The 27,002-nt window shown below is 48.8% G+C and overlaps 1 protein-coding gene and 2 long non-coding RNA genes across 23 annotated transcripts in view; 2 read left to right on the top strand and 1 right to left on the bottom strand.

The window, feature by feature from the left end:
• CDK12 (cyclin dependent kinase 12) overlaps window positions 1-12,277 on the top strand; it is a 79,452-nt gene extending 67,175 nt beyond the window's left edge. For 9 of the 20 annotated variants that reach the window (XR_005364422.1, XR_005364421.1, XR_005364411.1 and 6 more), the window contains one exon: window positions 708-4,202. The gene's annotated coding sequence lies outside the window, so the exon portion shown is untranslated. Of the gene's footprint in view, window positions 1-707; window positions 4,203-6,246; window positions 6,435-12,127 lie in introns of those variants that run through there. The other 11 variants (XR_005364420.1, XR_005364418.1, XR_005364419.1 and 8 more) reach the window with 4 other exon arrangements.
• On the bottom strand, window positions 10,938-18,323 carry LOC106559291. The gene is made up of 3 exons (XR_005364423.1): window positions 18,061-18,323; window positions 16,359-16,567; window positions 10,938-15,372 (listed from the first exon to the last, which is right to left on the bottom strand). It is a non-coding gene; the product is annotated as an uncharacterized LOC106559291 (long non-coding RNA).
• Window positions 18,324-18,491: 168 nt separating this feature from the next.
• Window positions 18,492-21,851, top strand: LOC111097359. Of its 2 annotated transcripts, none has more exons than XR_005364402.1 (3): window positions 18,492-18,568; window positions 20,081-20,157; window positions 21,518-21,851. It is a non-coding gene; the product is annotated as an uncharacterized LOC111097359 (long non-coding RNA). The 2 variants fall into 2 exon arrangements; XR_005364401.1 differs by lacking the exon at window positions 18,492-18,568 and adding an exon at window positions 18,597-19,522.
• The last annotated feature ends 5,151 nt before the right edge of the window (window positions 21,852-27,002 follow it).

The following is a 27,002-nucleotide window of genomic DNA, read 5'->3' as shown; positions in this document are numbered from 1 at the left end:
CTTCGAAGGGCCGATAGTAGTGGAAACTGGTAGGAGAACTATGCCAGGGAATTGAAAAGGAAGATTCTCTTGCTTCTCTTGTCCGGGAAAGTCAGGGAGGAGCCTAAAAAGTGGGAGAAAACAGAGGGGATATTTGGGAGCTGAGGTCTGTAGTCCCATCTGTGGGGCTGGCTGCCTAACCTATAGTAGGCCGTTCATAGTATTATTCACAGGATTTATCAGAGGCTCCTGTTTACAGAGCTGCTGTTTCTCCTTTGAAACACAGAGCAGTGGAGATGAACAGCAAAGGAGGGGAGAAAGTGTCAGGCTTTTAGTAGGCCCTTTCTCACCCCTTGTCTGCTCCTGCTCCAACATTGGTGGCATACTGGAGTGTCCAAAAGGCCCTTAAAGCATTCAGTCTAGATTCTGGATGTTTCTCTAAGGAATGGGGCTTCCCTCCAAGCAGTCCCCACCAGCCCTGCCTCACACTCCCAAGATTTAGGCAAGCTCTACAGCCCTGGAGTCAGAGCCTGGAGCCTGGAGGCCAGAAGGAATGCTGAGCCTTTGCTGGGAAAGAGGAACAGACTTGAAGTAAGTGGGAGGCAGAGGTAGCAGCACCCAGGATGCCCTGCCCTTTGGAGAAAAAGGAGCTCAGCATTGGCCTAGGGTTTAGCTTTCACTCTGATGGGATTCTTCCTTTCCTCCTTCTCCCTCTGTGTGTCCTATAGGTTGGGAAGAGATTTGGATGTCTGAACCTCCCACCTGACACCTCGAAGGTTGTTATACATATACCCTCTCTAGCTTCCAAAACCACCACGGAGGAAGGGAAGAAAGGCATCTCAGAGGTGGCAGTGATATGATACCTAACACCACCTAGGAAATGAGGCCAAGGAGGAGAAGAAACAGTGACCAGAGAGGGAGCCAGGAGATGCCTGCTCTTGAAACAGCCTCTTTATCCCATCCTCTCCAGAGCCCCCTCTCACATGCTGACAAGGCTGTGTGCCCAAGTGTGCCAGCTCTCCTGGCTAGCAATCCTGCTCTGCCGTTCAGGCAGCCGGCTCTCTGCTCTGGCACAGAGCACATGCTGGGGTCTCTCACACTCTCTTTGCTCACTCATCTCATGTGTCTGTGTTGCAGATTCCTAGGGATGAAAGAGGAAGCTATGGCCCTGTGAGTAGGAAGATGGTGGGTTTGGGTGCTTTGGGTGTATATTTGCCTCACTAGAGATCAAAGAGGGAGAAGGCTGCTGGCAGCTCAGCTGAGCTCAAGGTTCTGGTGACTCATAGCAATGGGGGCAACTCATGAAAACAACAGAGAGGAAGGGGGTCCAGGATTGTTAGAGCTCTCTTTTGCCCCAATTTTCCCCCACTCTGAACTGTGTGGATGAGTCTCTCATCTGGATTGTGGGGCAAAGAGAGGCTCCAGCTATGAAAGAATAGAGGGAAATGGGAGAGAAGAGATTAGGAGAAGTTGAACATTCCCAGGAAGAGGCTTCCCACTGAGGAAAGGATAGCAGAGGCCAGTAGTATCCTATTGTATCCATTGGCTGCCAGAGGGAACTGAGTATTCACATGTGCAGGTAGACACAGCTACTCCTCCCTGGAAGGATTTTCACTTGGTCTCAGTACTCTCTACCCTGCAAACAGACACCATAGATCTTCAAAGGTACTGATTCTCTCTTCCCGTACAAGCCAGATGGGCAGTGTGCATCTTCTCCATCCTTTCTGAATCTGGGATGATAGGATATTGTGTTTGAGATCACATCAGCAGAAAAGGGCCAGAAGGTGGACCAAGAGAACCATTCATGCCTCTGACCGCAGTCCCAGTGTCTGACACCCACAGTCCTCCTTGTTTCAGCAAAAGGAAACAGGGAAACAGGGATCTTTGATACTAGTGTATCCAGATAATAGTACTCTCCCTCTAACCTCAGTGAAGGATGGGCTAAGAGGAGGAGAGTTCTCTGACAGAGCCCTTCATTTGCCTATTTTGTTGCTGGCAGCTCTGGTGTCCAGGTTGAGGGGGGGCGGGAACTGGGCAGGGGGTGCACTCTGCTGGGCTGCTTCTGGAGATCCAGCTGGGGTCTGGAGAAAGTGATAGACCAGCCACTTTTCACTCTTCACTTTTCCTGTAGGAGGATAAGACCATTTCTACTCCTGCAGCTCTCCCTGGCAGCATTGGGAGCTTAGGGCCCCCTGCTGGAATACCCATAATAAAGCTCAGTCCTGAACTGAACCAACACATCACCTGGCTCTGGTATAAAAATGGTGCTGTGAGGGGGAGCCTGGGTACACCAGGTGGGTGTAGGCAGGTGTGGGGAGTTTAGACCCAGGAGAGAGATTAGAATCACTCCTCAATAACACATGCTCCTCCTCTTTCTCAAACTTTCTTCTTGGGCTCCCTTTTCTTCTACTTCACTCCAGCTAGCCCCATTCCTGGCCACCTCATCCCCTCCAGCTTGAGAAGGTATGGTAAGTAGTTTTCTGTTCCTTATACTTTTCTCTCTCCCACTCTCTTCCTCTACTCCCAACTCCCAACCAAAAGGTCCCCCATTTGAACTCTTTGCACCAGTAAATGCCATCAGAAACTGAACCCAAAATCCCCAGCCTCTGCCACCACCACCACCCCCCCCCCCCGCCCCCGACTCTGAGAATGCCTCTGATTCTGAGACTGACTCTTTAGTGTTCATCCTCCCCACAAGGCCAAGACTAGTATGTCCACTGACAGCAAGGGCCCTGACCTGAGGCAGAGGGCAGCTCTAAGGGTACAGTGGGGCCTGGCCCTAAATGTGTGTATGCCTGTGCATTGGGCACACTGGTTTATTAGTGTTATTTCAGCATTGTGATGCAGAGAGAGTAAGTGTAACAGCTGCTCCTTGCTTGCAGTGTTTATTGTTACCTAGAGACAACCTCCTGGCTTTTTCCCAGCTCCCCCTCCCCCCCAGCCCAACCCCCTCCCTGCCAACAGTCCTACTCTCCCCACACTGATGGGAAATTTATAGCTTGCCCATACTATGCCTTTAACCCTCTCCTGTCCATAGGGTAGGTGGGGTGAGGGAAGCCAAAGAGAGCAGTGGGCATGCTTGGGCCCCAGCAAGGTAGAATGGCGTGCAGAGGGAGGTAGGAGGGAGGACCCTCCCTTCCCCAGTCAGTGTGTCCAGACTCAGGCGCCAGTTGCCCTCCTGACTCTCATGTTGAGAGAAAACAGCTTTGGATCCAGCCTTGAAATCCCAGCATCCTCCTCACAAGATGATTCTCTTCCCTGGGCATCTCTAAGCCCCCCAGTTGGGCTGCCTGGTCCTGAGGAAGCATAGTGAGGTAGTATTGAAACCGGAATAAGTGTGGAGTGACAGAGCTCCCAGCCCCCTCCTTTCTGCAGAGATGTCATGTCAAGACTAACAAGAGACTCTGGCATTAGGGATGCTGGCCAGATCTCCCCAACTAGGTGAATGTTAAACATGAAACTGGCTGCTGAGTCTAATGGGAAAAACTGCCCACCTTAACTTTAGCCCAAGCCCAGCACTAGGGTCCCCAGAGACTCCCGGACCTTTCTCCAAGCTGGTCTCCTTGGTCTGGTTAGGCTACTCCTTTCTGCTCTTCTTCCTGGCCCAATTTTCTCCTGCTTATCTTTTGGTTTGATACCTTGGACAAATCCAAGAGACCAAGGAGACTGAAACATCTTAGTCATGGCCTCAACAGAACTGGGAAAAGAGAAGCTCCTCCAACCCCTCCCAGCCTAGGGCCTTGGAAGAGTACCTTGTCATATATTCACTGTCCCCACTGAAAACAAGAGAAATTGAAGAGGTCAGATTTTAGCAAAAAAGATAGAAGATACACATATGGAAAAACTTATTCATGGGATATAAAACTTGAGAATGGGCCAATTTCAGAAACTTTCTTTCTGCCTGGGATGGGTTTGTCTGTGCCTACCCAGGCAGAATTGAAAAAATAGCATTACTTTTCTGTGGCTTCTCCAGGTGTGGGCCTCAGTGCAATTTCTACGCTAGCTCTGAGAGTGCACCCCTTCATGACCCTTCTAAATGTAGTATGTGATGGTTAGATCACAAGTTTGGGAGGCAGGAAGCCTTGGGTTCCAGCATCAGCACTACCATTAGCCAACTATGCTACCTTAGTAAGTCACTTAACCTTTCTGACCCCTAGTTTCCTTATCTGTAAAATTCAGATAAACAACCTCTTAAGGTTGTGGAGAGCATTTAGTGAAGTAATGTGTGTAAAGCACCTAGAACACTGCCTGATACTCAGTAGGTGCTCAGTGCTTGATATAATAGTCTGTTACTTTTATGGAGTCACCAGGGCTGACATTGCTTCATAGACTCCATGAATCCTCTGAAGTTATAGGCCAAATATGTGAATGTATGTATGCTGGGAAGAATGTCTATGATTGTCTTCATAATAAGAGCAGGGGGTGGCAGTCTCCTGGAAAGGAAGTACCAATCCCTTGACTCAGACTCTGCCATTCCCATGCCTCAAGCCAGTAGCACATTAGACAGTGTTCTGCCTGGAAGTATAGCTTCATCATCTAAGATGGAGCTGTGAGAGATAACCATTAGGATATCAATGTCTAACATTTGCCAGGCACTTTACATTAGCTCTTTTAATACCCAGCATATTCCAGTAAAGTGAAAAGAACTACCATTTTTTGAGTGCCTACTATGTGCGAGATGGTTTTTTTTTTAAGGATGTTTGAAGTCTATAAAGTATTTCATCACCCAAATATGTTATGACTTACAAAGCTCATACCCTATTTTTAATCATTTAAATATTTTACTGTTGTAAATAATACCACAATGAACATTCTAACACATTATAAACTTTACTCAATTTTTCTAGTAAATTCTAAAAAGTAGATTTATTAGGTCAACAGATACAATGTCCGTTCTTCCCTGGGTTATGGTCATTTTACTGATATACCCTAATGAGAATAATGTTTTTTAAGTCATCCTCTTTAGAATTCTTCAATGGAAACACAAGGGCAGCTCCTTTCTCTCCTAGACCCAACAGAGACATTACTAATCAAGCATAGCTTTTTTTAATTGAGATAATTGTAGATTCACATGCAGTTTTAAGAAATGATACAGAGGGATGCCTGGGTGGCTCAGCAGTTGAGCGTCTCCCTTTGGCTAAATAGAACAGTCTAGGGCAGCCTGGGTGGCTCAGGGTTTAGCGCCGCCTTTGGCTCGTGGCGTGATCCCGGAGTCCCACGTTGGGCTTCCTGCCTGGAGCCTGCTTCTCCCTCTGCCTGTATCTCTGTGCCTCTGTCTCTCTCTGTGTGTCTCTCATGAATAAATAAAATTTAAAAAAAAATGATACAGAGATCCCTTGTACATTTTTCTACTTTTATCCAATGCTAATATTTTGCAGAACTATAATACCACAACCAGAATGTTGACATTGATATAGTCCACCAATATAGTCTTATTCCCATTTCCCCATTTTATTTGTTCATGTGTGTGTGTGTTCTGTGCAATTTTATTGCCTTTGTAAATTTGTATATCTACCACTAGAGTCAAGGCACTGAGCAGTTCCAACACCATAAGGATTCCTCATGTGTCCTTTTATAATCACACCTACCTCACACCCTCCTTACTCCTTAAGAACCACCTATGTCCTCCACTTCTGAAATGTTGTCATTTCAAAAATGGAGCCATATATTATGTAAGTTTTTAGGATTGGCTTCTTTTGCCCAGCATAATTCCCTAGAGATCCATCCAAGGATTTTGTATGTATCCTAGTTTGTTCCTTTTGTTTATTCCATGGTATACCATGGACCACAGTTTGTTTAACCATTCACCTGTTAAAGGACACTTTGTACTCTCACTTTGTACTCACTACAATTAATGAAGTAGCTCATTTTACTTGGTGTGCTGACTTTTATACTCACAATTATTAAGCTTCTTTAACCCCTCAGGCATGGCACTATTATTATTTTCATTTCATAGATGAGGCAAATTGAGGCTCCCAGTAAATGATTTTCCAATGATCACATGTTAAATGGCAAAGAAGAGCCTGGAACCCAAGATAATAGGGCTCTTTCTACTGCACCAGGCTTTCTCAGACCTTGACTAATGTTGCTGGGAATAGGGTGTGGGCAGAACCAAAAGAGCTATGTTGGAAGCAAGAGAACATTGGAGCAGCATGGGTCAGTTCAGGTCTTCACAGCTAACTTTGGTTCATAGGTTAGAAGAGCAGCATTGTCATAGAGCAAGGAGCAATATGGCATGTGCCTTTGAAATTGTTTCCCCTTTGCCAGGGAAGAACAAGGATGAAGTGGATAGAGCTGACCAGCAATCTGCCCACAGACCTGGAACATGCAATCAGAAAGGAAGCCTTTGGGTGTCTATGAGAGGATGTGTGGCTAAGGTCCTCCATGGAAGCTGAATGTGTCTCTGATAAGGTCTGAGGAAACAGGCCATGATAAGTGAACTCTATTCTGGAGGGGTAAGGGTAATTATAGCATTTGTTTGGTGTTGGGGGTGAGACCTACAGGTTATTTGTGCATATGCACATGTACATACACAGACACACACCTTGGGCAGGTTCAGTGTCTGGGATGTGGTAAAGGGGGCAAGCAGCATGGAAGAAAACTGCCAGTCTGGCACTTAGTCCTCGCTTTACAACTGTTCTTTACCTACAACTGAAGTCATGGACAACAAAATCTGAAGGAGCTGGAGAAATCATTTGGTCTGTCCTTCAGCCTATGGGCACTGGTCGAAGCTGACAGGTGGAAACCTAGAGTTGGCCCAGACATGATGGGTGGTAGAGATGCCAACTTGTGGGAGAGAAGGTTTGGCTCCTCTCCTGGGAGCTATGTCTGGCCAAAGGCTGCCTCTTCTCACCTCCTGCTGGAACTAGCTTTTTATAGCTAATGTTATCATTGCTCTATTGGCCTATCCCAGTGGCTGTGAACTCAGCAATTTTCCCTATGTACTTATGGGTCTTGAACCAGGCCGTAAGCACATATCACTCTTCTCCATCCCCTGGCCCATCAGAAATGGCACATCTCCCAGTCACATGCACCACCCTTGCCCAGTAATTCCAGGCATGAGGATAAACACCGAGGCCTTCAGAATCTGTAGGGACATCATTCTATCATTGAAACAACAAGAGATCTCCATTCTGAACTTGTGTCTTTTGGCTGGAAGTTCTTAGACAAAGGGATAGCACTCTTTACTGAATCTTACTCCCAGTGAGATTTCCTGATTGTCAGAGGTCCTGAATGTGGCTATGAGACAGCTCCTTTTTCTCAAAGCCAAGATGGCTCCTAACCAGGAAATCTTAGGACTCCTGCTTATTTCCTTCCCTTGGCTGCCCCTCTACTCCAGGCCCCCTTCTCTCCTACCACCACTGCCTTCCCATTCCTTCTCTTCTCCTCTCTCTTTCTCAGCAAGTTTTTTATGTGATTACAGGCACTGCATGGTAATTAGTGCTAAACTCATTTGCACAACTACAGTTAATTGGCTACAACAATTAATTAATGTGTTGGAAATTTGGCACTGGAAAAAAAAAGTTTGTCATCAAAAAAGGGCAAAAAATTGTAGAGTGAGATACCCATAAAAATCGAGGGCAGGCTTCAAAAGCCCAGCTGGGCCTCAAACTTCAGGCCAGCCTCCGATGCCTTTCCACTCTCAACTCCAATACATTTTCCTCTTTCCTCTTTCATTTTTTTCCTCTTCCTTTCTTTCTCTATTTCTCTTCTCGCTCCATTTTTTTTTTTTTTTACAACTTAAGCAAACTCATTTCCCTGATAAAATATAGCATGACTAATGGCTAGAGCATGTAAAAATCATTGGGAAAATGTCCTTGGAAGACGAATGCATTTTCAGCAGAATAATTAACTTAATTAACAAATTCACATGCATATTCATCAGGCTATTAATGTCTTCTCGGCTCAGCTTGATGAACATTGCGGTAATAACCATCTCATTTACATACTGCATTCTACTGCGATCCAAAACAGAGACAACATACAGGCATATACACACACACACGCACACACACTCTTGCACGAATACACACATGTCTGGGCTGCTTTGACTTCCAGGTTGGCTGAAACTGTGTGTACGTCTGTGTGTGTGCGTGTGCACGCACACATGTGTTTGGTGGGTGGCTGGGAACTCTGGCTGGGTGGTGTGATCTTTAGAGGGTCATGAGTTGAGATGGGCTAGAGATGCCACATGTGAATGTCTGAGAACTTTAATCATCTCTCTCTGTCTCTCTCTCTCTCTCTGCCTTTTTCCTTGTTTCTTTTTCTCTGTGTCATTTTCTCTCTTCTCTCACCACCCCCCCACCATGTCTCTCTAGGGAAAAACTTGGTATCTGTGCCAACTTTTTCCCCCCTCCCCTCCTCCCTCTCTCTCCTCCTTCCCCTCTCCCAACTGCTGCCAGCCGGCATCAGCGCCGAATTGCCATCTCCTTGAGCTCTCTGTGGAGCAATCTCAGAGAGCAGTAAGGTGTGACGCGGGGCTCTGCCGGCTTCGCAGCACCGCCTGCGGAAAGAGCGCAGGATGGCGGAGGAAGATTAAGAGAAATCTCGAGCAGGGCTTGGCTGCCATTGGTGTGTGCAAACGCCGAGGAGGAAGGGAGAGGGAGAGCGAGGAGGGGGGGTAGAAGGGGGGGGCACCAGCAGCTGTCGGCCTAATTCTCCTAACACTCTGCTTGTGGTCATATTAGAAAAACAGATTATGCCCCTCGGTGCCACTCACTTATACTTGACATACGTTAATGTTCTATATCTCCATTCTCTGGTCTTGACGACAGTGGACTTCAGGTCAAAGAAGATAGGGGTCTGGGTGGCCAAGGGGCACAAAAGACCTTGCCCCCTCATTCTCCCCTAACCTTCAAACCCAGCCTGTAGTCGCTCTTTAGAAAGCAAGCCTGGACACAGAATTTGCATCTGATGCCACTATTTGCCCATGCTTTTTGCAACCCCTTAGGAGATGCAGAGGTCAGAGGACATTTGAAAGCCCTTTCCCCTAAAAGTCACTCCCTCTTTAGAGTCTTATTAGGTCACTTCAGGGCCCAGTGAGGCCAGCTCAATGGCATTCCCTCCCACCCTTAACCTTCTATGGGCCCTCCCCCTCAAATCGGAAGTTGGGGGTCAGAGAAAGGAGACCATGATAGTTGGTGCTCCATGAGGGGGTTACAAAAAAGCCATAAGCAAAATAAGGCCAGGATTGTTTCTGGGTTTCTGTGGAAACCAGGTTCCCTCCTCCTGGTAGGAAGGGAGGAGTGCCTGAGGCCTTCCTCCTTCCACCAATTGGGAAGGCTGTATAGGCGGAGTTTCCTAAGGCCTGGGGGAATGGTGCTGTTCTTGGAAGACAAACCAATCATTCCTGAGGTCCTGCCTGCCAGTCCATAGCCTTTTGACCCCCACCTTCCCTACCCTCTCACCTCACTATTCAAAAGAGGCTTTTTCCTCTGTGCCTTGTCCTCTATGGAGACCTGTTGCTTAGCAACCACTAGTGCCTTCTTCCCAATAACTTGCAGGGACTGAGAGATAAAATATCTGTCTATATTCAGTTCCCCTCCCCTGTCTATTTATATTTAATAACCCAAGTCCTGTCTTAGGTTCCCTTGGCACCTGTTTTAGAGGGCTTTTAGAAGGATTAAGCTGCAGCCTGAAGAAATAAAGTTACATCCGAGGAAGAACTTCTAAACAGGGAAGAGTGGGAGAAAAGACTGGAGTAGATAGGGAAGCTGTAGAATCACATTCTCTTAAATATAGGCAGAGGGGGGAAAAGTACTTAGAACTTGGAATGTGGGAAAGGGATATCCACAGGGATCCCCAAGGGTCTACTTAGGACCTGGAGTGGACTCTTAACAGAACCACTAACTGGGCTGGCAGTTTTCACCCCCCACTCCCTGCCTTGCCTGCTTTTCCTGACCATTTCTGTATGTGAGAGGCCCATCCTTCTGGGGATGTCCAGTTTCCTAGTGTCTGGATGTGGGTTTCCAGGAGTGGGGGCTGCATAGGTGTGTGTCCACCAGACCTGGGTTATCTCCCAGAGTTTGTCAATCACAGGGAAAGAATTCTGAGTTATCTACTAGGAAACCCCAACCTGACCCAGCAGTGGGGGCTGTATAGTATCACCAAAAATGAGGGGGAAGGAAGGCCTAAGGATAGCCTAGTGGCTGCATATCAGAACACATGGGTTAGGGATGTCTGGGTGGCTCAGAGGTTGAGTGTCTGCCTTGGGCTCAGGGTGTGATCCTGGAGTTCTGGGATTGAGTCCCACATTAGGCTCCCTGCGTGGTGCCTGCTTCTCCCTCTGCCTGTGTCTCTGCCTCTCTCTGTGTGTCTCTCTTAAAAAACAAAACAAAACAAACAAACAAAAAAAAAACATGGGTTAAGGCCCCCTCTTCTTACTCTCCTGTGATCCAAGTTATTCATTTAATCTCTTAAACCCCTTGTTGGGTTGCCTGGGTGGCCTCAGTTAAGCATCCATTTCTTGATTTCAGCTCAGGTCATGATCTCAGGGTCCTGAGATCGCCCCACCTCCAAGCCAGGCATGGAGTCTGCTTAAGATTCTCTGTCTCCCTCTGCTGCTCCCCCCACTCCCCCTATCCAGCTTGCACATATGTACTCTTTCTAAAAAAGAATAAAAACAAAATAAACTCCTTGTTGCTTCCCCTATAGATCAAGAATAATGTTTACCGCCCTAGACTTCAGTAGGACCAATTAAAACAATATGGAGGGGTGCCTGGGTGGCTCAGTCAGTTGAACATCTACCTTTGGCTTAGGGTCTCCCCTCTGTCTGGGGTCCTGGGATTGAGCCCCACATTGGGTTCTCTGCTCAGGGAGAGCCTGCTTCTCCCTCTCCCTCTGTCACTCCCCCTGCTTGTGCTCTCTCACTCTCAGTCTCTCTCAAATAAATAAGTAAATACAATTTTTTAATAAAGATAAAGTGATATATGAGAGGAAACACTCTGGAAACTGCCAGATTTAAATAAATATTATTGTAAGGTCTGGAAAAGGTCTGACTGCTGGGAGGGGGAGGCATCATGAATCCAGCCCTGGCCTTGGCTTAGGAACACCAGTAGTTTGTTGGCCAGAGGGGTGTGAGTCTTTGCCCTGTGGCCAGTCAAGTGAGAAGCTATAAATCAAAATCAAACACAGGGCTTTATAGAGAAAGTAGCACAGAGTATTCCTGTCATCTTCCCTACCTCCAGTCCCAGCTTCTGACCTCTAGTTCTCCCAGCCGACACCCCACCCTGACCCTCCCAGTCAGCAGCACCTTCACTGTCGTCATGCTAGATCACAGACTGTACAGTTTCACCCTCCATACCCCCCTTTTCGGCACCTCCTCCAACCCGAGCCTTCTGTGGGAGACAGATGGGGTGTCTGCGATGGAAAAGGCTCTGGGCTCTACGCCGCCTTGGGTGGGCAGCCCCCCTTCCCATCTCCCCACTACTCCCGCTCCCTACCTAAGACACTCAGATTCACCCCGGGCAGCTTTAGGAGCTGCTGAGGATTCCAACACCCTTCCCTTCTCAGACTCAGCCCAGAAGCAGAGCCAGAATGACATCTTTCTCTGACACCTAGACCCCAGCCCCTCTTCATGGAAGAACAATGCAAAGGAGGACATAGGGAATGGTAGGGCTCCATGTGAAGGCACCAATGTGGAGAGGCAGGGAGCAGCCCAGAATCCCTCACTGAGGACTGGATGGCTGGAACTTGGGGCCTGAATTGACAGAGGATGCTGAGACTAGGCAGCTCCTTTGTTCCAGAAATCTGGGGTCCCTAGAGGGAGGCTCAGCTTGAGGGGGGATGGAGGGAGCTAACATTACAGAGCACCAACTGTGAGCCAGGCACAATGCCAGAGCCTTTTCATACCTGTACTCACAACTAGCAGGTGAAGAGTTAGGGTGAATAGGTGTCTCATGAGCTCTCAGCATCTCTCGGCACAGTTGACCAACTTCTTTGATTCTGTGATTTCACTGCCAGTTCTCCTACCACTCTGGCTGCTCTTTCTCTGTCTCCTCTGCAAGCTTATCCTCAACTCCTTGGACTCAGCCAAGTCCCCTGATTATATACTTTCATGGTACTATATATTCTTCTTTCAGAGCATTTAGCACAGTGATGTCACTTATTTGTGCAGTCATTTGAATAATAATCCTGTTTCCCCCACCAGATGGAAGGTTCCATGAGGACATTGACCACTTCTGTTGATACTCACCAATGTGCTCCAGTGCCCAGCACAGTGCCTCACATAAAGCAGCTATTTGGTAAATATTTCTTGAATGAATAAATAAATGATGAAAGGACATCACTCTGGCCTAAACTCAGCTTCTTAGCCACTTCCTCACCCTAGAGCTGACCTACCCTTGATGTGTGGACCAGAGAAAAAACAGGGTGCCTGGGAAGTCAGGCCATCTCATTCTCCTTGGGGAAGAAATAAAAACATCAGGACAGGAGTAAACTAAGTTCCAGGATATGGGGCCTTGCCTTTCCAGCACCTGGAACTGCATATATGCTCTCCAGCTCCTCCAGGGGTGGAGAGAATTCAAAGTCCCAATAACTTCTCTCCATTTGGGGCCTGCAATCACCAGTGAGCTGGAGGAGAGGAGTTCTATTAGGAAAGGGTGCTCTGCAGGAAACTCCTCTTTTCTGCCTTAGCTGAGACTATAGAGACCATCTGTTGCCACTCCTCTGTTTGCTTCTGTCCTCTTCCCCTGGACTTCAGGGAAAGAGATCGTTTGACCAAGTGGGAGGAATACATGGTGAGAGCAAGACAAACAAGACATCTGCTTGTTCCTTGAAATGTCTGGGGTGATGTTGATGAGCCTCAGCCAGGTGATTGTAGCAGAGGAACCCAGGAGCCTGCAGCCTCACATCCTTTGGAGCTATACTCTCTAGACCCTGGGAAGCAGAGAGTGTACAAAATGACCTCTGGGAGGTGCCCAGCATTCAGCCCAGGGGCTTTATCTGACTTCTTTGCTGCCCTTGTCATCTGACCTGAAACAATATCTAAACCTGCAGAAAGTTAATGTTAGACCAGGCTTGGCAGCCCCTTGCTCTCCCTGACCATTTCCCATTCTAGCCAACTGCCCATCCCAGAGCATCTTTCCAGCCCAGCACAGCATCAATACCCAGTCCTCACAATGTCTTCTAACCCAGCCTCCTTGTCCTGAGAGTGCACCTTAACACCCAAGTACTCAGCACTCATGGATCTGGAAGCCACTCTAGGCAGTGTTGCTCTCTCTGACCCCACCTGTTCTTTGGGCCCGTAATGAAGTAGGACAACTCAGGCTCTGGGCCAAGTTCCTATGTCCTCATCAAAGGCAACATCTGTCTCCTTGAAGAAGATAAGCCTGGAGGGAGGGAGGTGAGACAGGCACAAGGGAAAACCCCCAATCCTGCCTGGGACCTCACCCCAGATTCCACTGCAGGCACAGATTGAGGGTGAGGGGGGCAAGACAGCTACAGAGGCCTACCCTCACCATGCCCCTGCACAAGCCTTCATGCCTCTGAGCCCCCAAATATGAGGGCCCCTACTGAGCTCAACCAGCTACCTGGGCTGCTGCTGCTGCCAAGCTGGCCTTCTTTTATTCATGCGTTGTTTTATTGCTGGCAAATGCTGCTGCTTGCTGCTGTTGGAGGCGTTCCTGCCAAATCCATCCCAACATCTTGGCCTGGCATCAGGGCGGCATGCTAATGTGGAAATTTAAAGAGCCGCTCGGCTTTAAATCGGAATTTTAAATGAGCAGCAGTGCTCCAGAGGGACCCAGGCAAAATCGAGCAGTATCTGATCCACCCTTCCTACTCCCACTCCTGTAACATCACCCTACCTCCTCCCACTTCTCCCCTTGATTTGGACACTAGATACAGACGAGGCATGGGACACACTAGGGGATGAGGGAGTTACCAGGGCAGAGGAATTGATGCAAGATGGTCATCTAAGCCAATAAGGAGCTGGGATCCCTCAGCTCAGAACCCACAAGGAATCCACCAGTTGCTGTCATGGGCCAATGGAGGTAGGGACCTTCAACACAAAGGAGCAGGTTTGGGGATGGTAAAATTGACATTCGTACCTCACTTCCCATTTTACCAGGAAATGAGAAGACCCAGAGCAGAGAAGAGGGAAGATGGGATTCAATAAAGACACTCATGCATTGTACATTTGCGCATGCCGGCATATGTGCATGCAGGTCAGGATGCTTGCTGAGGCCCCCTGGAGCACGTGTACAGACAGCTCACTTATCACCCATGCATGGAGAAGAATGATTCACACATACAGGGCAGTCTTCCCACATCCAGACCATTGCCCTAATCACGTTGGTTTCTGCAAGTTGTTAGCTTAAGCTGTGCCCCAGCTTTTCCCATGAATCCTAATGCACCAATGTTTCCCAGGTCCTGGTAGCTAGCTTGAGTCAGCCATGGTGGTGACAGCCCCACAGCAACTCTGCCAGGATAGGGGTTTGGGTACCTGTGCTCATGCTATGCACCTTCCCGGCTATAGTGTGTTTCCTTCTCTGGTGGCCATCAGATGACAGGCTCAGACATCTCATTTGGGAGAGGTGCTGGGCATAGACTTGATTTCAGAGGGAAGAGGAAGCTAATGGGAGGTGAGAGAGGCAGAATCTGTGCCTCTCTGTGACCCACTTTCCTCCTTACCTGCGTCCAGGAGTTAGGTGGCCCCTCATTATCAGAAAACATTTACTGAGTGGCTACCCACAAGGAAACACTGCTTAGGTTAGTAGAGTGCTTCACAACTTCCTGAGCTGGGTTGATGACAGCCTCAGGAATCTGGATGTGCTGTCCCCATTGGAGGATCCACAGTAACTCTCGTAACCTCAGCCTTACCCATGTTAGACTGCCAGGCCAAGGATGCTTCCTGAGCTTCCTCCAGGAATCCGCCTCCCTCAAAGAAGCCAGCTCCTTCACAGACTGGTATGGCTGCCAGCCAAGAGGCTTGGGGCAGGCCTGGGGCATGCAGCTGGCACCTGCCCACTAGATCCCCAAGGAGGACCCTCCTCCCCCACTCCATAGCCCCATTCAGATGGCCCCTGGACTACAGGGAGACAAAGCTCACCATTCCCCACTCCCAGAGAAAATCTTAAGCTGGAACACCCACCACCTCCCTTTCTACCATAACCTGCTCCAAGATCCTCCACCTAGACTAGATATACCAAAGACCCAGCAGGTACTTTTTCCATGCAGGATCAAGCGCTAAATACAGTTGGGATTGTGCTGGGACTGCGTAAAAGTCCTTGAGGGGTGAGGCTTGGGCTGGAATTATGGGAGAAATTTCTGAGGTCAAGAGATGGATGAAGAAGGCCAGGGGTGTCTGGGTGGCTCAATCAGTTAAGCATCTGGCTCTTGATCTCAGGGTTGTGAGTTCAAGCTCCCCAGTGGACTCCATGCTGGGCATGATACCTATTAAAAAAAAAAAAAAAAAAAAAAGCAATGGGATGAAGAAGGACTCAATGAGAGTGACATAGGACAGAGGGGCATGAAGGGAGAAGGCTAAGTGAATCTGCCTCTCTCATTTAATTAGCAACATGCAAATAATATGCAAATCACTCCCTCTTTGTTTAGAGACCACCAGGCTTGTGATTTTGGGATGTGGGCTACAGAGGACCACAGGCAACATCCCTGAGATCCTAAGACATGGGACACTCAGGCTCAAGAGAGAGTCAGAATGCAACCGTCTTGTTATAGCTTATTCCCTGGATGGACTCTCTGTGGACCTCAATTTCCCTGTGTATGAAATGGGAGGACTGGATTGGATGGTCTCTAAGCCTCTGACCAGTACTGATAGTTTAGGGTCTTCTGATTTGGGGCCCAGTGCAGCAGGAGATGGAGGGGTTGGTTCCAGTCTGGGGTGGAGGCTACTTGGCCCTCTTGTCTATGCCACCCACCTCAGCAGTTCTATCATGCCATGCCCCATATGCCAACACACCTGCCATCCCAAATGTGGAGTCTCCTGAAGACAATGTTCTCTCTACTCCTTTACCTGTTTCTTCTGCTTGGAATGCCCTTCCTGCTTTAGCCCCTATCTTACTCTTCTACCTTCTGGGCATCCCTATGCACTGTTTACTTCTCTCATCCCTTAAGACTGTGAATTCCTAGAGGGAAGGTACTGGGTTTTGTTCAAGATGGAATCTCCACTGTAAATGTATTAGTTTTCCAAGGCTGTTGTAACAAATGACCACAACCTTGGTTGCTTAAAAAAACAGAAATGTATTCTCTTACATTTCTGGAAGCCAGTAGTTCAACATCAGTTTCACTGAGACAAAATCAAGGACTGTGCTCTCTCTGAAGAACCTAAGGGAAAATCTGTTCTTTCAGTTTCTAGTGGCTGTTGGTAGTTTTTGCTTGTGACCACAGCACTCCAATTTCTGCCTCTGTCTTCACATTACCTTTACTCTTCTCTGTGTGTATAATCTTCCTTGGCCTCTCTTACAGGGACACTTGTGGTGGCATTTAGAGCCCACTGAGATGATCCAGGATAATCTCTGCATCTCAAGATTCTTAATCACATCTGCAAAGATCTTTTTTTCCAGATAAGGTAACATTCATAGGTTCCAGGAATTAAGAGGTGGACATCTCTTTGGGAGCCATTGTCAAACTATCAAAATAAACAAAGACATCTTTAAAATTACCATTTGGGGGCGGGCGAAAAAAATAAAATAAAATAAAATAAAATTACCATTTGTTGGGATGCCTGGGTAACTCAGTAGTTGGGTGTCTGCCTTTAGCTCAGGGCATAATCCTGGAGTCCTGGGATCGAGTCCTGCATTGGGCTTCCTGCATGGAGCCTGCTTCTCCCTCTGCCTGTGTCTCTGCCTCTCTCTCTCTGTGTGTGTCTCTCATGAATAAATAAATAAAATCTTAAAAAAATAAATTAAATTAAAAAAATTACCATTTGTTAAGCATCTACCATGTGTTAGACACCATACGTACATTTTTCTCAACGCATTTAAATCTTGCAATAGCCCTGAAAAGTAGTTTTTTAAAAAGATTTATTTATTTATTTTAGAGAGAGCAAGTGGGGAAGGGGCAGAGGGAGAGACTATCCAAGCAGACTCCTGCTGAGTGCAGAGCCCGATGTAGGGCTGGATCTCATGACCCATGAGATCAGGACCTAAGCCAAAACCAAGAGTTGGATGCTTAGCCTGAGCAACCCAGGTGTCCTGAAAAGTAGGTATTAATGCCTCTACTTTACAGATGAGGAAACTGAATGAGGCTCAGGGAGATTGAATCACTTGCCCAAACTCATATAGCTGATAAGTGACAGAGCCAGGATTTGAAACCAGATAAATCTGGCTATAAAACCAGCATGATTTTTGCCTTCCAATGGTCTCTGAGCCTATCCCACGCCCTGGCACAAATTTCTTACTTGAATGGATGTGCAGAAAAAGAAAGATAGGTGGACAAGAGAAGGGAAGGTGAAGCCCAGTCTTCCTAATGATACTGACTCAGGCTTTCTTTTGCCAAAGCCCCTTCCCACCCCTTTAATCCTCCCCCATCACCCCTGACCTCTTGTTTCAGAAGCCTGGAATCTCCCCCAGTTTGCAGCCCCCTGCCAACTACTGGTGCCCAGAAGGGTGGCACAGTGCCTGGACTTCAGGCAGGAGACATCAAATTGCAGAACCAGAGGGGCCTCTGGAGGTCACCTCTTCTAACTGTCTTTGCTCACATATAGGTCTGCCTGTGAGGACAGGGCAGACAGAGTCCAACTAGTGGGCAGCAGAAGGGAGAAGTACCCATCTCTTCCTTCAGCTACCTTTTTCCTCACTTCCTATGTGATTTGTATTGGGAAGTCCTCACTCAGGTCTAACCTTCCAGTTATCATGCTGTAATGAAAACTGGCCAGAGTCAGAAGCATAAAATCAGATTTTTGGGTAAGTCCCTTTACCTCTCTGGGCCTTGATTCTTCATCTTTAAAATGGGATTGAGAATGACAGTGATGGCAATAATACCCATCTCACAGGGCCTTTGGGAAGATAATAGCACAGTCTAGGCCTAGAGTAAAGCAGGTGCTGCAGGATTATTTTGTTACAGCCCCTCGGCCCTCCAGCCGAAACCTTTTCATCCTGGGTAATATAGGGGTTTGCTCACCTCAGCCAGTCTGGTCTGCCTTGCGCGCTAGACTGTGAACTCCTCTTGGCAGGACTTTGTTCATTTTTTATCACAGCCCCCTTCCCCTCCCCAGTGCCTAATCCGTGCCTGGGCACGTAGGCTCAATCTACATTTAATAAATAAAGAAGTGAGGGCATGAGTTGGACCCCAAGTCCCGAGAGGCACGGGGCCTGACTCCCACCACTGACCCTCTGGGCACGACCCTTCGGCCTGAGATCCAGGAGGCGGAGGCGGCGGCGGCGGCGGCGGCGGCGAGGAAAGGAGATGCTGCAGCTTTAAGATTCCTCTCGGGCGTCCCGGTTGCCAAGGCGCGGTTGCCAAGGACCTGCGCGGAGCTGCGTCCGGACTCCGCGCGCCGTCCCGGGTTTCCTCTGCCGCAGCCGCCGCCGCCGCCGCCGCCGCCGCCGCCGCCGGGCCACGCCGGGCTCGGCTCCTCCGAACCGTCTGGCGGACTTGGCACCGGCCCCGGCTCTTCAGTGCCCCCGCGGTGCGTGGCAGGCTGCGGCTTCATTATCCTGATTGATTCCTCCTGCTCCCCGACACCGTGGGGGCCCCGGACAGGGAAGGGGGGCCGAGGCGGCATCTGCGGGCCCTTGCACCGGCCCTCGCCCCCAGCCGCTCCTCGGGCTGCCGGCCCCTCGGTGCCCCGCTGCGGCCAGACCAAGGAAAGAGGGCCGGGCCAGCCTTTGCCCCCGCTGGTGGGCGGGGAGAGACCCAGGGAGGAGCCGAGCGGTGTCCGGCTGGGTCCCCTGCAATGGCCCACGGAGCCCGCCCTGGGCCTTGAACGCTGCGGGCCTTGGGGTCTGCCCTCAGCAAAGGTTTTGCACCTTCCCCAAAAGGGTATGGAGGATTCGGGATGGGGAGAGAATACAGTGATGGACTGAGAACTTGAGGAGAACAAGCCTTGGCAAAATGAGAAAGGTGGCATCTTCGAGGAGCGTTGATCGCGTGGGCCAAACCCGGGTGGCTCGTGTCTTATCCCGTGCCTCCCTGGGGAAGCAGGGACGGGGCCTGCCCACACAGCACAGGACACGACAAGGATCTGAGCTCGAAGAAAGGCCCGGGGCCTCTGTGAGTTAGAGAACCTGTGCCCAAATCTAGCAGCGGGTGGTCTGGCCACAGACTCATGGCTCCCTAAGAAACCAAGTGTTGAGGTGAGGCCTCAGTGGCGAGTGCCTGGGGCCTGTAGATTGGAGGGTCTTCCTGGTTCTGCCATTTAGTTTGTGACTTGGGCAAGTAACTTTACCTTTTTTAGCCTTGGTTTATTGATCTGTAAAATGGGGTTAAGACCTCCTTGACAATTATCAATAGCTAAATGGGATAATATGTTGATGGCAGGACTCTAAGTTCTCTGGCAAGGAGAAGAAAGGGAGATGGGGGGGTTGCTGCCTTCCATCCCTGCTGCTGTGTTGGATGAATCCCTCCTCTCTCCTTGAAGGAGGTAAGTCTCCTCCATAAATCCCTTCTTAACTGGAAGATGACCTGGAACCTTCCAGTCAGATCTGCTTCCATGTCAAAGTAGAAGGGCAAAACTGCTCTTCACCTCATTGGCATGGCATGGATTTAATTTCTAAATTCACATCAGGCTCTCCTCCACCCCATCCCTCTCTGGTGGAGCCTCTCTTTCTACCAGACCTGACAGTCTCCCTCTACTGCCTCAGTGCTGTTCTGTCCAAGGACCAGACCTAGGAAATTTCTTCTGTAGGCTTATCCTTTGTGGCTAACTCCAACCTTAGCTCCCCTTTAGCCCTGGGAAAGAGGGAGCTGGTGGAGAATTTGAAGCCAATTTTAAAAAAATATTTATTTATTTATTCATGAGAGACACACAGAGAGAGGGACAGAGGCATAGGCAGAGGGAGAAGCAGGCTCCTCGCAGGGAGCCCGATGTGGGGACTCGATCCCAGATCCTGGGATCATACCCTGAGCAGAAGGCAGATGCTCAACTACTGAGCCACCCAGGCGTCCCTGAAGCCAGGTTTTTTTTTTTTTTTTTTTCCAGAGCTGTGGCAATCGTTGTGAACATGATCTGGGTCACTGTGGCTACTCAGTGTCTATCTCTGGGTCTGTTCCTTATCTGTAAGTTCATCAATTTATTTTTCCAACCCATATTTCTTGGGTGACCACACTGGGGCAGCATGGTGCACCCAGAAGGTGGAAGAGTGGGAATAACAACAGAGTAAGAACTCCACTCTGAAACTGCTGATCTTCTGAGGGGAAAACAGACAGATACATATGTCAGTCTCTCCAATACAAGGATATTTGCTTCAGGAGGACCTCTGAAAGTCTAGAACTTTCCACAATGTCATGATACCTTTCCCCTCCTTCCTGAACAGAGCAGACTCTTGCCGTTTCAGCCAGGACTAATCTTTCTTTCTTTCTTCTTTCTTTCTTTCTTTCTTTCTTTCTTTCTTTCTTTCTTTCTTTCTTTTTTTTAATTTATGATAGTCACAGAGAGAGAGAGAGAGAGAGAGGCAGAGACACAGGCAGAGGGAGAAGCAGGCTCCATGCCAGGAGCCTGACGTGGGATTCGATCCTGGGTCTCCAGGATCGCGCCCTGGTCCAAAGGCAGGCGCTAAACCGCTGCGCCACACAGGGATCCCTCTTTCTTTCTTTCTTTCTTTCTTTCTTTCTTTCTTTCTTTCTTTCTTTCTTTCTTTCTTTCTATTTATTTATTTATTCATGAGAGACACACACACACAGAGGCAGAGACATAGGCAGAGGGAGAAGCAGGCTCCCCACAGGGAGCCCAATGCAGGACTCTGTCCTGAATCCGGGGATCGCACCCTGAGCCAAAGGCAGACACTCAACCACTGAGCCATCTAGGCATCCCAGCTAATTTCTTTCTTATGAGAAAAGACAGATCCTAAAATATAAGTCTGGAGCTTTTGTTCATTCTGTTTTGTTGGAATTATCTATTTTTGTAACAATCATGTATTACTTTTATATTCAAGATAAAAACACAAAACATTCCCAGTTTGGGAAAAAAGATGTCAGGGAGGATTGTTTTTTCCTCTGATGACCAGAGGCCGGTCAGCACATGTATCTAGGCATGCCAGACTGCCCAGGGCCCTTGATCAATGTGACCCTGAGAGAGGCTGCCTCAGTCTACACACTGGCCTGGCTGCTCATCCACCCCTGGCTGGCCTGCTCCATCCTCAGCGCTTATAGGCCTGGTCTTCACTTCCTATTAATACAAACCACGTGGGACCCTTGCTGTGGCGTCTCTAGGCAGAAAAGGGAGCCACAGCCGCCTAGTGGCTGCCAGGGAGGCTGGCAGGAAGGGGCATCTCCACCAGGCGTCTCCTGGGAAACAGCAAGCTCCCCAGAGAAGGGCATTTGGAAATAAAATTCCTGCCACTGTGTGTTTGTATGTGTGCTGGGGCGGGAGAGGGAGTTAAGAAACCTCACCAGCCCCCTCTGCTTTTCTCTCTTCAAGGAAAGCCTCTTTCAGCAGCCCTCCGGACTCCCTCACCAAATGCCACCCCATTCCCCAGAAGCCATGTCGGCTCTGCTGGGAGCGGACAAGAGGCCTGAAAATGTCCCTTCAGATTTAAGATGTGGATGGGGAAGAGCACTGGACTGAGAGCTGGAGGCCATGTCCTCAGCTGCCCTGCCTCACCCTGTGGCCTTGGTCCATCAGATCCCTTTACTGAGTCCTGCTTTCCTCTGTAAAATGAGGGTACTGGATGAGATTGCCCCATTATTCTCAGTCTTCACTTGGGGCTCCTCCACAAGGGCTAAGAATACAGTGGTGGCATTATATGCCATTCTTCCTGGCATTTGGAGTGGATACCTGATTGTAGTTAATGATTGCTTGTGTGATCTTGTTTGGTTACTTAAACCAGCATGGTCCCTTCACCTGACATTCACTCATTCAGGTATTTCCAGGCACTTATCCAGAATGCTGAGAAGGGTAGAGACCACCCTGATTGACATGAAAAAGGCCCTCAGCCCCCTCCATGCTGTCCTGTGCCACAAGCCAGCTACATGCCACATCCCTTCCATGATGACCCCTTCATGTGGAGTTGGAGGGCCATGGAAGCTTCTCTTCCCATAGCACCCAAAGCCAACCTTAGGGAGAAGCTGTGGTGCTTCCTAGGGAGTAGAGGTGGGATGATGTCCCTGCATACCCCCCCACCACACACCTACCTGGTTCTCTTTGCCCTCCCTTGCTCTTGAGGGACAAGCCCCCACTCCTAGCCCAATTCACCCCTCCCTGGTCAAATACAGCATGATCAAAATGGAGACAGGCACCCTTTGGAAACCACATGCAGAGGTCAGAGATTCCTGAGGAAAAGCCAATGACTCTCTTCCAGCTGGAGTGCCCTTCCTCCTGGCATCAGCTGCTAGAGCTCCCCTTCCTCCAGAGACCCAGGCAGGGCAGGAGGTAGGAAGAGAGCTCTCCATGCAGGAGACAACCCCCCACAACTTTAGGAGGAGACAGAGGAGCTCCAGGAAGGAACAGGGCTGCGGGCTCTCCAGAGACCCGGGGGGCCTCAGCCTCCCTTGGTGTCCACTTGGGAAAGGACATTGGCTCTCACAGACTGGCCTTGTGGCTTCTCAGCCCAGGTCTGCCTGTGGGCCAGGCAGTTGGAGGTAGGAGAGAAGAAGGGGTGGGAAGGGAGGCCAGGAGGTAGAAGTGGTAGGGAGGAGGAGTGTTGATCTGGATTCTGTCACCTTTATTGGGCACCTACTGTGTACCAGGCGAAGGGCTCTGTCCCAGCTTTACCTGGATTATCTCCTGCAGTCCTCGCTTGAGCCCTATGCCAGTGTTATTACCCTGCTCTGACAGAGAAGGAAACTGAGACTCAGAGGCATTATGTAACTTGCTCAAGGTCACACAGCTTGTCAGGAGTGAAGCCAGGATCCCAGCCCAGGTCTGTCAGCCTCCAGTGGGTTCTCTCTGCTGCCAGAAAGTCCTCCTCCTGGAAAGCAGGTCTGGGGTTGGGGTTTTCAGTCAGAGCTCATCAGGATCCCCAGAGGTAAATCTATTGTCATCTGCCCTCCTCCTCCCCACCCATCTGCCAAGCAAGTCGCAGGTGAGCCCCCCGCCAAGGCCCCTGCCCCAGCCCCAGGTGCTAGCTCAGCTTTGCCTGGCTCCCAGCCTCTCTCTGGTGCCCCCAAGGTGGCTCTGAGGTCACCCCACACCCAATGCCTTTCATTCTGCATTTCCAGATCTCAGAATACGTAGGAAAATGCAGGAAGAGAGAGGAGGTCACTTGAAGGTTGGAAGCAGGGGCTCTGGTCTTGGGCAAAAGATTGGGGGGCCTAGTTATCTCCTTTGATTCAAATGAACCCTTTCCCTAACTCCCACCCCTCACCCCCAGAGACAGCCAGAGCTTTGCTTAGTTAATGAAATACAAAAGAAGGAATCAGGGGGTGGGGGTGGCTGGAGAGCGCTGGAAAGCAAGGGAGAGAGGAAAAGTTGGGTCTCTTCCAAAGAGTTAATGTTCCACAGTATGATCGATTAGGTGTCAGATGTAATTTCAAACCAATACAAGATGAATGGCATAATTTTCCCTCTCTCATTTTAGACAGAATTAAGAATCCATTAGCTAACACAAATTTTTGGCAAGTTTAATAGGAGCTCAAATCTACATTCGGAGGAAACGCTCCCCAAAGCCTGTTTCAAGCTTTTACTCTTCAGGCCCCTGGCCTCCAGTGTCCTCCCGACCTGCATAAGCCCTCTGCCATCCCCACAAGCAGCCCCCTTTCCCTTACCCTAGCCTTCCTACACGCCCCTCCCTGGCCCAGCCTGAGATTAACTGGCCTGACCCCTCTCACAAAGGCCGGGCCTGCCCACCATTGTCTTCCAGGGGCGATGGGTGGGGGGAAGGGGCGGAGGGGCTGGCAATGGGCCCAGGAAAGGAGGGAGGTTGCTGAATTGGCCCCAGGCTGCAGACAAACCCTAGGGAGAGGGGTGAGCTGGGGCTTTGGGACCGTTTGCATCTCAGCTACTCCCCAATTTCACTCCCAGAAAAGTCCTTGTTTTTGTCCTAAACAAAGCACTACCCAGTTCATAAGGGGAGATACTTATGAAAAACCCCATTCTTCCCTTTACATTCATATGTATTAGTGCACACAGTAAATCTGAGAGATTGGAAGTTACCACCCCCATTCTAGAGATGGGAAAACTGAGGTGGTGAAGTGATTGGAATCAGCTGGGTCCAAGGGTAAAACTTGGCTCTGCTACTTGCTTACTAGGGCCCTTAGGTATTTCCTCTGGGCCTCAATTTCCTCATCTATAAAATAGGAAGACCCTTGGTCCCCAGTATTATCCTGAAGGACAAATGAGATAACAAACTATCCACTCCACATGAGCTTTATGAATCAGCTACAGCCTCTCTTCTCCAATCCCACAGCCTAGTCTGGAAGACCAACATGTAGACTGAGCTCTGTCCTGGAAAGCAAGAGGCTGAAATAATAATTATGACAGCTTCCCCTTACTGGGCACTTATTCTGTGTCAAGTGTGGGAACCAAGTCTTTTTATATAGTAGCTCATTTACTACTCAGACCCTTATCAGATAGATACTATTATCATTGTTTCACTTTCCAGGTCAGGAAACTGAGGCACAGATAAGTGAAGTATCGAGTGAAGTGCTAGGAAGTGGCAGAGCTAGAATTCCAACCCAGGCAGCCTGGTCCTAAGGCCTGTGGCTCTCTACCCAATGCTAAACAGAGGGAAAGGTCTACAGTGGTTGGTGGAGCACCAGGACGTGATCCCAGACCCCAGGTCTGGAAAGGCTTCACAGAGGACTGTAGGCTTGACTTAGGTCTTAACTGATGAGTAGGAGTCTACCAGGTGGGCAAGGAGAGAAAAAATGTTCTAGGCAGTGAGAACAGCAGTGCCAAGGCACCGAAAGAAGTCTCAGCATGGAGATGGTGAGTGACACACTGTACCAACCCAAACATGGGATTCATGTGGAAGATGGCAGGAAACAGGTTGGTTGGGCAGGCCAGGTGCTTCGTTCTGACAATCCTGGGAATTCTAACTCCTATAGCTAACCTTGCATGTCATACTCAGGAGTTATGAGATTTTCATGTTGTTATAGTAATAGAGCTAGCATCTTCCATATGCCAAATGCTTTATAACAATTGCCTTGTTTCTTCATTATAATAACCACACCAAGCAAGCACTGTTATTCTGTTTTTCAGATGAGTAAACTGAGGATCAAAGACACTAAGTAACTTGCCCAAGAGACACAGCTAGAAAGTGACAGAAGTGACCATCAAAACCAGATTTGACCCCAAAACCCAAACTCTTAATGACTGTGGTTGTTGTGTCCTGGTAGGCAGTGGGAACTGAAGAGGAATTTCGTCAGGGAGTGATGGGTTGGATTGAGTTTTAGGAAAAGAAGAAGTTCAATTGGAGCAGAGTGTGATTGAGGCTCCTTCTGGAACCTTCATCTAGCCCGGAATGAAGGCAAATGAGGGAGGGAAAGGCCCTCCCTCATTCGTGGGGATGGAAGAGAGGGCCTCCTGGAGCCTAAGTAATAGTAATCATAAAAATAGGGCAAAAAATAAAATAAAATAAATAAAATAAAATAAAATAAAATAAAATAAAATAAAATAAAATAAAATAAAATAAAAATAAAAATAGGGCAGCCCCGGTGGCGCAGCGGTTTAGCGCCACCTGCAGCCCAGGGTGTTATCCTGGAGACCTGGGATCGAGTCCCACATAGGGCTTCCTGCATGGAGCCTGCTTCTCCCTCTGCCTATGTCTCTGCCTCTCTCTCTCTCTGGGCCTCTCATGAAAAAAATAAATAAAATCTTTTTAAAAAATCATAAAAATACCAACTCTTAAATATCAACCTGTGCCAGGAACTTTCTTTTTGTTTTTTTCCTTTTTTTAAAGATTTTATTTACTTATTCATGAGAGACACAGAGAGAGAGAGAGGCAGAGACACAGGCAGAGGGAGAAGCAACTCCTTGCAGGGAGCCTGATGTGGGACTTGATCCCTGGACCCTAGGATCACGCCCTGAGCTGAAGGCAGACGCTCAACTGCTGAGCCACCTAGGTGTCCCCTGCCAGGAACTTTCCATGAGCCATCTCCTACTCCACAATTCTGTAGGGCAGATATGGTTAGCCCCATTTTACAGATGAGAAAGCAAAGGCTCAGAGAGGTTGACCAATTTCTCTGGACCACACAACTGTGATTTGGCAGAGCTGGTACTGGCCCCAAGCCTTGGCTTTCCTCACACCTCACTAACAGAAGGTGGTTAGGCTATACATCAGACACCAGCTCTTCCTTCCTGACATGGTTTAATATTTCCTGATGTACATATGGAGCTGTCCCTCTGTTTGGGCCCCAGCAAGTGGCTTTGAGCTAAGAGAGATGGAAAAGGGATGAGGAAGAGTGGAGAAGAAAAGAAATTGGAGAGGGATGAGCTCTGGAGCTCTGAGAGGAGAGCCGTCAGACATTTTTACCTGTTACTGACCACTCAGGAAGATGTACAGAACATGGTTAGAGGAAGATGAATGCTTTTAATTATCTTAGCCCTGAAGTGGAGAAGAGGTTTCATACCTTTGCCTCATTTTCTAACTTTTGGGAGGTACTTCCTATTATCTAACTCACATCCCTCCTAATGGCCCCACAAACAATTCCGTTGCCAGTTCCAAGGAAGAGCCCCTGCCCATGCACCCCGCCATAAGGAAAAATTCTTGTTTTCGGGGATCCCTGGGTGGCGCAGCGGTTTGGCGCCTGCCTTTGGCCCAGGGCGCGATCCTGGAGTCCCGGGATCAAGTCCCGCGTCGGGCTCCCTGCATGGAGCCTGCTTCTCCCTCCTCCTGTGTCTCTGCCTCTCTCTCTCTCTCTCTCTCTCTCTCCCATAAATAAATAAATCTTAAAAAAAAAAACAAAGTCTCATTGAGTAAAAAAAATTAATAACTTTGTTTCCATGGCCTCCTCACATACATAAC

This window comes from Canis lupus, chromosome 9, assembly GCF_011100685.1.
Source record: "Canis lupus familiaris isolate Mischka breed German Shepherd chromosome 9, alternate assembly UU_Cfam_GSD_1.0, whole genome shotgun sequence".
NCBI classification, from domain to species: Eukaryota; Metazoa; Chordata; class Mammalia; order Carnivora; family Canidae; genus Canis; species Canis lupus.
This window is presented reverse-complemented; position numbering and strand designations above follow the sequence as displayed.